General features: G+C 51.7%; 1 protein-coding gene across 1 annotated transcript in view; it reads right to left on the bottom strand.

The window, feature by feature from the left end:
* LOC100682406 (2-oxoisovalerate dehydrogenase subunit alpha 2, mitochondrial) overlaps positions 1 to 9,304 on the bottom strand; it is a 19,856-nt gene that overhangs the window by 2,956 nt on the left and 7,596 nt on the right. The window lies entirely within an intron of this gene.

Here is a 9,304-nt window from a genome sequence, read left to right as displayed (position 1 = left end):
GAGAGGATAAGGGCGCCAACGGCCCCCGCCCCCTCGGGCCTCTCTCCCACTCACCCCGCTCACTCCCTCGGCCTCTGCGCCTCTTCCCCCGCCAGATCCACCTCTCTCTCCCCTTCGATCTCCTCTGCCCGCGCGTGCTCGCCGCCGTTCACCGTCGAACTCGCGGCCACCATGCCCCGATCGCCCCGACGACGTGCCCGAACGACTTCCCGCCGTCGACTACGTCGACTACGCCCTCGGGAACGAGTCGAGCGCCTCTGCACCGGCCTCCCCGAGCTCGTCTTCAACCTTCGGCCGCCGTCGTTCGTCGCCAATTCCGGCTACCCCGCGCCCTCCCCGAGCTCACTGCCACTCCCTACAGCCTCGCAGTGAGCCTCTCCTTCTCCTCCCCCTCTCCGTTAGCTCGCTCGCGCTCCGTAGCTGCTCCCCCACGCGCGCCCGAACGCCACGCCGCGGAGCTCGCCGCCGGCGTGTCTCCGGTGACCAAATGGTCACGGCCGTAGGCCCGCTAGCCCGACCGCACCGTGCCGCGCCCGCCTAGGTAGTTAGTTCGGCCGTTCGCGCGCTCTAACGCAGCTTCCGTCGGGCACCCGTAGCACCTCGCCGCCGGCGAGCTCGTAGCGCTCGTCCCCGGCCGTTTCAGCCCCTCCGACCACCGCCGTTGGACGCGCGACGTCGAGCCGCGTCGAACGCGCCCAGCCCCGCCCCCGCAAACCCACTGTGGGTGAAACCCGCGCCCCTCCCGCGCGCGCCGCCGTGCGTTTTGGTCGCCGGCGTTGCTCCGGCGCCGGCCGCCGACGTGGCAGGCCTGGGGCCACCCCAGTGCCCCTGCCAGTGGCCCCCACGGGCCCCAGTTGACTGGGTTGACCCAGTCAACTGCTGACTGGGCAGGCCCAGTCACTGACATGCGGGCCCCGCCGCAAAAATAAAGAAAAGGAAAATGTTTTATAAATAAAAATAATTATTTAACTAATCACTCACTGACATGTGGGGCCCACCCCTCTAATTATACTGTTAGATTAGTTTAATTAAGTATTAGACTAACAGAGGCTGACATGTGGGTCCCACTGGACCCACCTGTCTGGTTTGACTGGTCAGCCGACCTGTTGACTTGCTGACGTCAGCATTGCCTCATGCTGACGTCATAATTCATTTTTCTGAATATAAATAATTCCAGAAATTCAAATAAACTTTGAAAATTCATATCTTTTAAACCGTAACTCGGATGAAAATGTTTTCTATATGAAAGTTGCTCAGAACGACGAGACGAATCCGGATACGCAGTCCGTTCGTCCACCACACCTCCCTAACCTATCGAACTAGCAACTTTCCCCCTCCGGTCCGTCTGTCCGAAAACGCGTAACATCGGGAATACCTCCCGGATGTTCCCCCCCCTTCACCGATACCACCTGCTGTCGCGTTAGGACACCCCTAGCACCGCTCATTGTCATGTCACGCATCGTCATGCTTATGTTTGCATTGTATTTACTGTTTCTTCCCCCTCTTCTCTCCGGTAGACTACGAGACCGACACTGCTGCTGCCCAGTTCGACTACGGAGTCGACGACCCCTCCTACTTGCCAGAGCAACCAGGCAAGCCCCCCCCCCTTGATCACCAGATATCGCCTACTCTTCTCTATACTGCTTGCATTAGAGTAGTGTAGCATGTTACTGCTTTCCGATAATCCTATCCTGATGCATAGCCTGTCATTGTTTCTACAATTGTTACCCTTACCTGCTATCCTACTGCTTAGTATAGGATGCTAGTGTTTCATCAGTGGCCCTACACTCTTGTCCGTCTGCCATGCTATACTACTGGGCCGTGATCACTTCGGGAGGTGATCACGGGTATATACTATATACATTATATACATGACACATGTGGTGACTAAAGTCGGGTCGGCTCGTTGAGTACCCGCAAGTGATTCTGATGAGGGGGCTGAAAGGACAGGTGGCTCCACCCCGGTAGAGGTGGGCCTGGGTTCCTGACAGCCCTCGACTGTTACTTTATGGCGGAGCGACAGGGCAGGTTGAGACCGCCTAGGTGAGAGGTGGGCCTGGCCCTGGTCGGCGTTCGCAGATAAACAACACGCTTAACGAGTTCTGGGTATTTGATCTGAGTCTGGCCATTTGGTCTATACGAACTAACCATCTACGTGGGAGTAGTTATGGGTATCCCGACGTCGTGGTATCAGCCGAAGCTCTTTTGACGTCAGCGACTGAGTGGCGCGCGCCGCATTGGACCGTAAGCTCGCGCTTGTATTAAGGGGGCTAGGTCTGCTTCCGGCCGCGTACGCAACGTGCAGGTGTGCATAGGGCGATGGGCCCAGACCCCTGCGCGCATAGGTTTAGACCGGCGTGCTGACCTCTCTGTTGAGCCTAGGTGGGGCTGCGACGTGTTGATCTTACGAGGCCGGGCATGACCCAGAAAAGTGTGTCCGGCCAAATGGGATCGAGCGTGTTGGGTTATGTGGTGCACCCCTGCAGGGAAGTTTATCTATTCGAATAGCCGTGTCCCTCGGTAAAAGGACGACCCGGAGTTGTACCTTGACCTTATGACAACTAGAACTGGATACTGAATAAAATACACCCTTCCAAGTGCCAGATACAACCCGGTGATCGCTCTCTAACAGGGCGACGAGGAGGGGATCGCCGGGTAGGATTATGCTATGCGATACTACTTGGAGGACTTCAATCTACTCTCTTCTACATGCTGCAAGATGGAGATGGCCAGAAGCGTAGTCTTCGACAGGACTAGCTATCCCCCTTTTATTCTGGCATTCTGCAGTTCAGTCCACTGATATGCCCCTTTACACATATAACCCTGCATATGTAGTGTAGCTCCTTGCTTGCGAGTACTTTGGATGAGTACTCACGGTTGCTTCTCTCCCTCTTTCCCCCCTTTCCTTCCTATCTGGATGTCGCAACCAGATGTTGGAGTCCAGGAGCCAGACGCCACCATCGACGACGACACCTACGACACTGGAGGTGCCTACTACTACGTGCAGGCCGCAGACGACGACCAGGAGTAGTTAGGCGGATCCCAGGCAGGAGGCCTGCGCCTCGTTCGATCTGTATCCCTGTTTGTGCTAGCCTTCTTAAGGCAAACTTGTTTAACTTATGTCTGTGTTCAGATATTGTTGCTTCCGCTAACTCGTCTATGATCGAGCACTTGTATTCGAGCCCTCGAGGCCCCTGGCTTGTATTATAATGCTTGTATGACTTATTTATGTTTTAGAGTTGTGTTGTGATATCTTCCCGTGAGTCCCTGATCTTGATCGTACACATTTGCGTGCATGATTAGTGTACGGTCAAATCGGGGGCGTCACAAGTTGGTATCAGAGCCGACTGCCTGTAGGAATCCCCCTATCCACACTCCTTGGCCGAAGTCGAGTCTAGACATTACAAAACATTTTACTAACATGGTTGTGTGTCTTACGGGCCCACGTCGCCATTGGGTGGTACTAGGATCTTTTACTCCTCGACCTTTACTCTGGGACTCTGAACTCTCTTCTACTCGGGTTAAACGAATTTACTAACTCTAACACTAGGATCCCGTGACCACATTCACCCCAAAGTTGGATAAGCCATAGTTGTTTCTTAGAGTAGTATTTTGAACAATACACACACTGGCATTTGACTCCTTTGAAACGTCTTTTGCTTTCAGATGGAACCCACGAGGCAGGTCGTTCGCCACACGATGGCCATTGGTGCCTCGGGATCACCTGCGGTGCTAGCTGAGATGATGACCTATCTGGGTTATCGCTGGCACCCTGAGTACACCGTCTACGAGGAGTACCAGGATTTTAACCAGGAGCAGTACCGTGCCATCGTCCACCTCTACTCTCGGGAGTACGACTCCACTACTGTGCTGCACACCGCACATGGTGTTGGTGTGACCATCGATATGGCTGTCCACGATGCTGCCTATGCTGATCTGACACGTCTTCGTGGAGAGTATCAGGAGTTGGACACCTCCCCTTTCAGGCACATTGCTATCGCCTCTGATGTTGGTGCGGAGGGATACTATACTGCTGCCTACTCCACTGTCATCCAAGAGCCCTTCTACCATCAGCACCTGGTTCTGCATGCTGATGGGCTGGATCGAGCTAACCGAGCTCTTCGCCACGAGATGTACACCACTCGGCAGCACCTTTTCCGTGCTCTGACGCTGCTGCACCCCTTTGTCCGGTCTGGACAGGTACCGCGTACTGCGATCTACCCAGCCAGGACCGTGATGCCCCACGGTGTCGGTTGGCCAGAGGTGGGAGGCTACTCTCCTGCACTTGGTCCTCTTCTGCCACCTGAGCGTCGGGCTCTACACCTGAGTATCCGCGGCCCCCAGTCTGCTGACGTGGAGGGCTATCCGTTGCCTCACTACCAGCTGTCGGGCTACGATTACCTCCACAGTACCTCTTGGGACTGATGTAGGCTTGTTTGTAGTGTTAAAGGCATTCGCCGCGAGCCTGTGTGCCGCCTATGATGTTTTAGTCTATGTACTGAACTCTGTGTACTGAACTCTATGCATGACCCCTTTTGTAAGCTATGCCGACTACTATGTAGTAGCTATCGTGCTCCTTTCATTATGCATGTTTCATCATGAATGATTCTTGTCATTGCCAATTTTCTCAATGCTGAACTACCCCTGTTATATATTAGCAGGATGGTTAGACCAGGTGGTCGTGGTCGTGGTGGCGATGCCCCACCACCACCTGAGTACATGGCTGGTATGATCCAACAGTTTGAACTGAACCGCCAATTCATGGACAATATGATGGCTCAGTTTCCTCGCCCCAATATGAACCAGCAGCCAGCCCAAGTGACTCTTCAAGATTTCATACGCCTCAACCCAACCATCTACCGCAGCTCAACTCAGCCTTTGGATGCTGATGACTGGCTCCGTGACATCACCTATGAGATGGAGTCTGCTGATGTAGCCCCTGCCAGCTATGTCAATTTTGCTTCCTTCTTCTTGAAGGGACCCGCAGCTCAATGGTGGGACAGCCACAGGCGTACTCTGCCAGCTGGAACAATCATCACATGGCCAGACTTCCAAGCAGCTTTCCGTGCCCGCTTCATTCCTCAGGGAGTCATGGACCGGAAGAAGCGTGAGTTCCGCAACCTCACCCAAGGCAACAAAACTGTCGAAGCTTATCAGCGGGAGTTTCTGGACTTGTCCCGCTATGCTGAAGAAGACATTGCAACTGATGCACGCAGACAGGAGAAGTTCCGAGATGGACTACAAGCTGACATCAAGCTCGCACTTCTAGTGCATGACTTCGCCGATTTCGCCACCTTGGTGAATAAGGCCATCAATGTCGAGACTGGTCTGCAGGAATACCAGAGCTCTCAGAGGCGCAACCGTGACACGGGCTCATCTTCGGGCTCGCCCTCACAGAAGCGTAAGATATGGATCCCAAACAGCATGTATCGTCCAAATGCACCTGCTCCCAGGAAATCTTATGCTGCACCGCGTCTGCCTCCTCCACCATCTAAGCAGTCAAAGCTACCAGCTCCCCCACCTGGGGCTCCTGTTCCCACTCCCGATAATGGTCTGTGCTTCAAGTGTGGTCAACCGGGTCACTTTGCCAGGAACTGCTATCAGAACCAGAATCAACTGGCCCTTCCAGCAGCTGGCCGTGGTAACAACCAGCCCCGCAACAACAATGCTAAGTCTCATGGTCGTGCTCATGCCAACCACGTTGATCTCAGCGAAGCTCAAGACCAGCCTGCTACTGTGATGGGTACACTCCTCGTAAATTCAGTACCAGCATCCGTTTTATTTGATACAGGAGCATCCCATTCATTCATATCAGCAGAATTTGCATTCCTGCATGGCATTCATTACGAAGAGATAAACACTCCGCTAGTGGTACACACCCCTGCGGGCCAATGTCAAACCACTATGGTTAGTCACGATGTTACTGTTGAAATTGAAGGACTGGAATTTCTTGTCTCTCCCATCGTATTGAAGTCCTGTAGCATTGATCTCATTCTGGGAATGAATTGGTTAAAAGCGCATACTGCTTCAATCGTTTGCACCACTAAGACCGTCCATCTGCTACACCCTTCAGATGAGATAGTTACTTACCAAGCCCATCTGGTGCAAAATGCCGAGGCAAGGCTCTATGCATTGAATGCATTGAACGCTGCACCACTCGAGGGCATTGAAAACATTCCCGTCGTGCGTGAATTCCTCGACGTCTTCCCTGAAGAACTTCCGGGGATTCCCCCTGCTAGAGCTGTCGAATTCATCATCGACTTGAAACCAGGCACCACTCCTATAGCCAAGCGACCCTACAAAATGCCGCCGCATGAACTCCTTGAGCTTAAGGAGGAAATCGACAAGTCTCTTCGCAAAGGATTCATTCGCCCAAGTTGCTCTCCTTGGGGAGCACCTTCTCTCTTTGTCAAGAAGAAGGATGGGACTAACCGATTGGTTCAAGACTACCGTCCTATAAACCAAGCTACCATTCAGAATAAATACCCTCTTCCTCGGATCAATGATCTGTATGATCAACTGGCGGGTTCGTCAGTGTTCTCTAAGCTCGACTTGAGGTTGGGCTACCACCAGATCCGTGTTCGCGAAGAGGATATCCCAAAGACCGCCTTCGTGACTCGCTATGGTTCATACGAGTACACCGTCATGTCTTTCGGTTTAACCAATGCTCCAGCCACCTTCTCTCGTCTGATGAACTACATATTCATGGATTACCTCGACAAGTTCGTCGTGGTTTATCTGGATGATATCCTGATATTCTCCAAGAACGAAGAAGAACATGCTGAACATCTTCGACTTGTGCTGGAAAAGCTACGAGAACATCAACTATATGCCAAATTCTCCAAATGTGAATTCTGGCTACCGGAGGTAACCTATCTTGGGCATGTCATCTCTAAGGATGGTATTGCCGTCAACCCCGAGCGAGTTCAGGCTATTCTTGATTGGACTCCTCCCAAGAACGTTAAGCAAATCAGAAGTTTTCTCGGTCTCGCCAGCTATTGCCGTCGATTTGTCGAGAACTTCTCCAAGGTCGCCAGGCCTCTGACTAACCTGTTGCATAAGGGTGTCAAGTTCCAATGGACAGACAAATGTCAGGAAAGTTTCCAGGCACTCAAAGACAAGTTGACCTCTGCTCCAGTTCTAGCTCCACCTGATACTAAGGACTTCGTCATCTACTGCGACGCTTCCCGTCAAGGATTAGGCTGTGTCCTAATGCAAGACCGCAAAGTGATTGCTTATGCCTCTCGACAATTGCGCCCTCACGAAGAGAACTACCCAGTTCATGACCTCGAACCTGCTGCAGTCATTCATGCGCTGAAGCAGTGGCGACATTACCTTCTCGGTAATCGTTGCGAGATCTTCACTGACCACCAAAGTCTGAAGTATCTGTTTACTCAGCCAGATCTGAACCTCCGCCAGCAGAGATGGATGGAGCTTGTTGCAGACTTTGACTTGGGTATTTCCTATACGCCAGACAAGGCTAATGTAATGGCTGATGCCTTGAGCCGCAAGTCTTACTGCAACCACCTTCAGGTTCACAAAGTTCAGCCCTCGCTTGTTGAGGAATTCAGGAAGCTGAACCTCCATATTGTTCCTCCGGGTGCACTCATTCCCCCTCCTAAGAAGTTTGGCAAGGTGAACCTCCACGTTGTTACCCAGGGTTCTCTCAATACCCTAGTTGCTAAACCAGATCTCGAGGACAGCATCAAAAGGCTACAACAGTATGACTCTGAAGCCTACAAGATTAAGCGCTACCTCGCAAAAGGAAAGCCCTCATTCTTCACCATTGCTGAAGATGGCACCCTATACTTCAAGGGCCGCCTAGTGGTGCCATGTGCAGAGAAAAACCTGGATATGACACAGGAAGTTATGAAAGAAGCTCATGATACGCCTCTATGTATCCATCCTGGTAGTACAAAGATGTATCAAGACATCCGACAGAGATTCTGGTGGTCTAATATGAAGCAAGACATTGCTCGTTATGTTGCTGAGTGTGACGTTTGCCGTCGTATCAAAGCAGAACATCAAAGGCCTGCTGGAACTCTGCAACCTATCTCTATTCCTGAATGGAAATGGGACCATGTTGAGATGGACTTCGTCACTGGATTTCCCAAATCACAGAAAGGTAATGATGCTTTCTTGTCGTCATTGACCGGCTTTCCAAAGTTGCACATTTCCTGGCAGTCAAAGAAACGATCACTGCTAGCCAGTTGGCAACGCTCTATATGTCCAGGATTGTTTCACTCCACGGTATTCCATTAGTTATCAGTTCAGACCGTGGTAGCTTATTCACTTCAAGATTCTGGGCAAGTTTCCAAGAAGCTATGGGAACTCATCTGTCATTCAGTACTGCGTTTCATCCTCAATTGAAAGGACAAGTTGAACGCGTCAACCAAGTTCTCGAAGACATGCTTCGAGCTTGCGTTATTTCCTTCGGCAAGAAATGGGAGGAACCTCTCCCGTATGCTGAGTTCTCTTATAATAATAGCTATCAAGCTAGTCTGAAGATGGCCCCCTTCGAAGTGTTATATGGACGAAAGTGCCGAACCCCTCTGAACTGGTCAGAAACTGGGGAACGTCCACTCTTCGGTCCGGATATTATCCAAGATGCCGAAGAACAAGTCCGCATTATTCGCGAGAATCTCAAGACTGCTCAGTCACGTCAGAAGAGTCAGTATGACCGTCATCATAAAGACATGGTCTATCAACCTGGCGAAAAGGCTTATCTTCGAGTCACACCTATGAAGGGTGCTCACCGCTTCGGGATCAAGGGCAAACTAGCTCCTCGCTATATTGGCCCATTCACTATCCTCGAAAGGCGTGGAAAAGTGGCATACCAACTGGAACTACCTTCGAACCTTTCTCAGGTTCACGATGTGTTCCATGTGTCACAGCTCCGCCGTTGCTTCAAGGATCCAATCCGAGCTGTGGATCATGAAGTGCTCGAATTGCAGCAAGACCTCTCCTATAAGGAGCATCCGGTCCGCATTCTCGACCAAGCTGAACGCCGCACACGTCAGAAGGCGATCAAGTTTCTCAAAGTCCAGTGGTCGCACCATTCTGAAGATGAGGCCACTTGGGAACGAGAGGATCGTCTGCGCGAAGAATACCCCGCACTGTTTCCTTCTACCTCCTAAATCTCGGGACGAGATTTCTTGTAGTGGAGGAGATTTGTAACACCCTGGGAATCATGCTACAGTAACTCCCTGTGATTAAGCTAATCATGTTGCTAAACAGGGCTTGATCACATTTGAATCACCTTCCTTTTCTAACTCCTAGTTCAAACTTCAAATATAATTAAAGT

The sequence above is a fragment of the Triticum aestivum genome, chromosome 5D, assembly GCF_018294505.1.
Source record: "Triticum aestivum cultivar Chinese Spring chromosome 5D, IWGSC CS RefSeq v2.1, whole genome shotgun sequence".
Taxonomy (NCBI): Eukaryota; Viridiplantae; Streptophyta; class Magnoliopsida; order Poales; family Poaceae; genus Triticum; species Triticum aestivum.
This window is presented reverse-complemented; position numbering and strand designations above follow the sequence as displayed.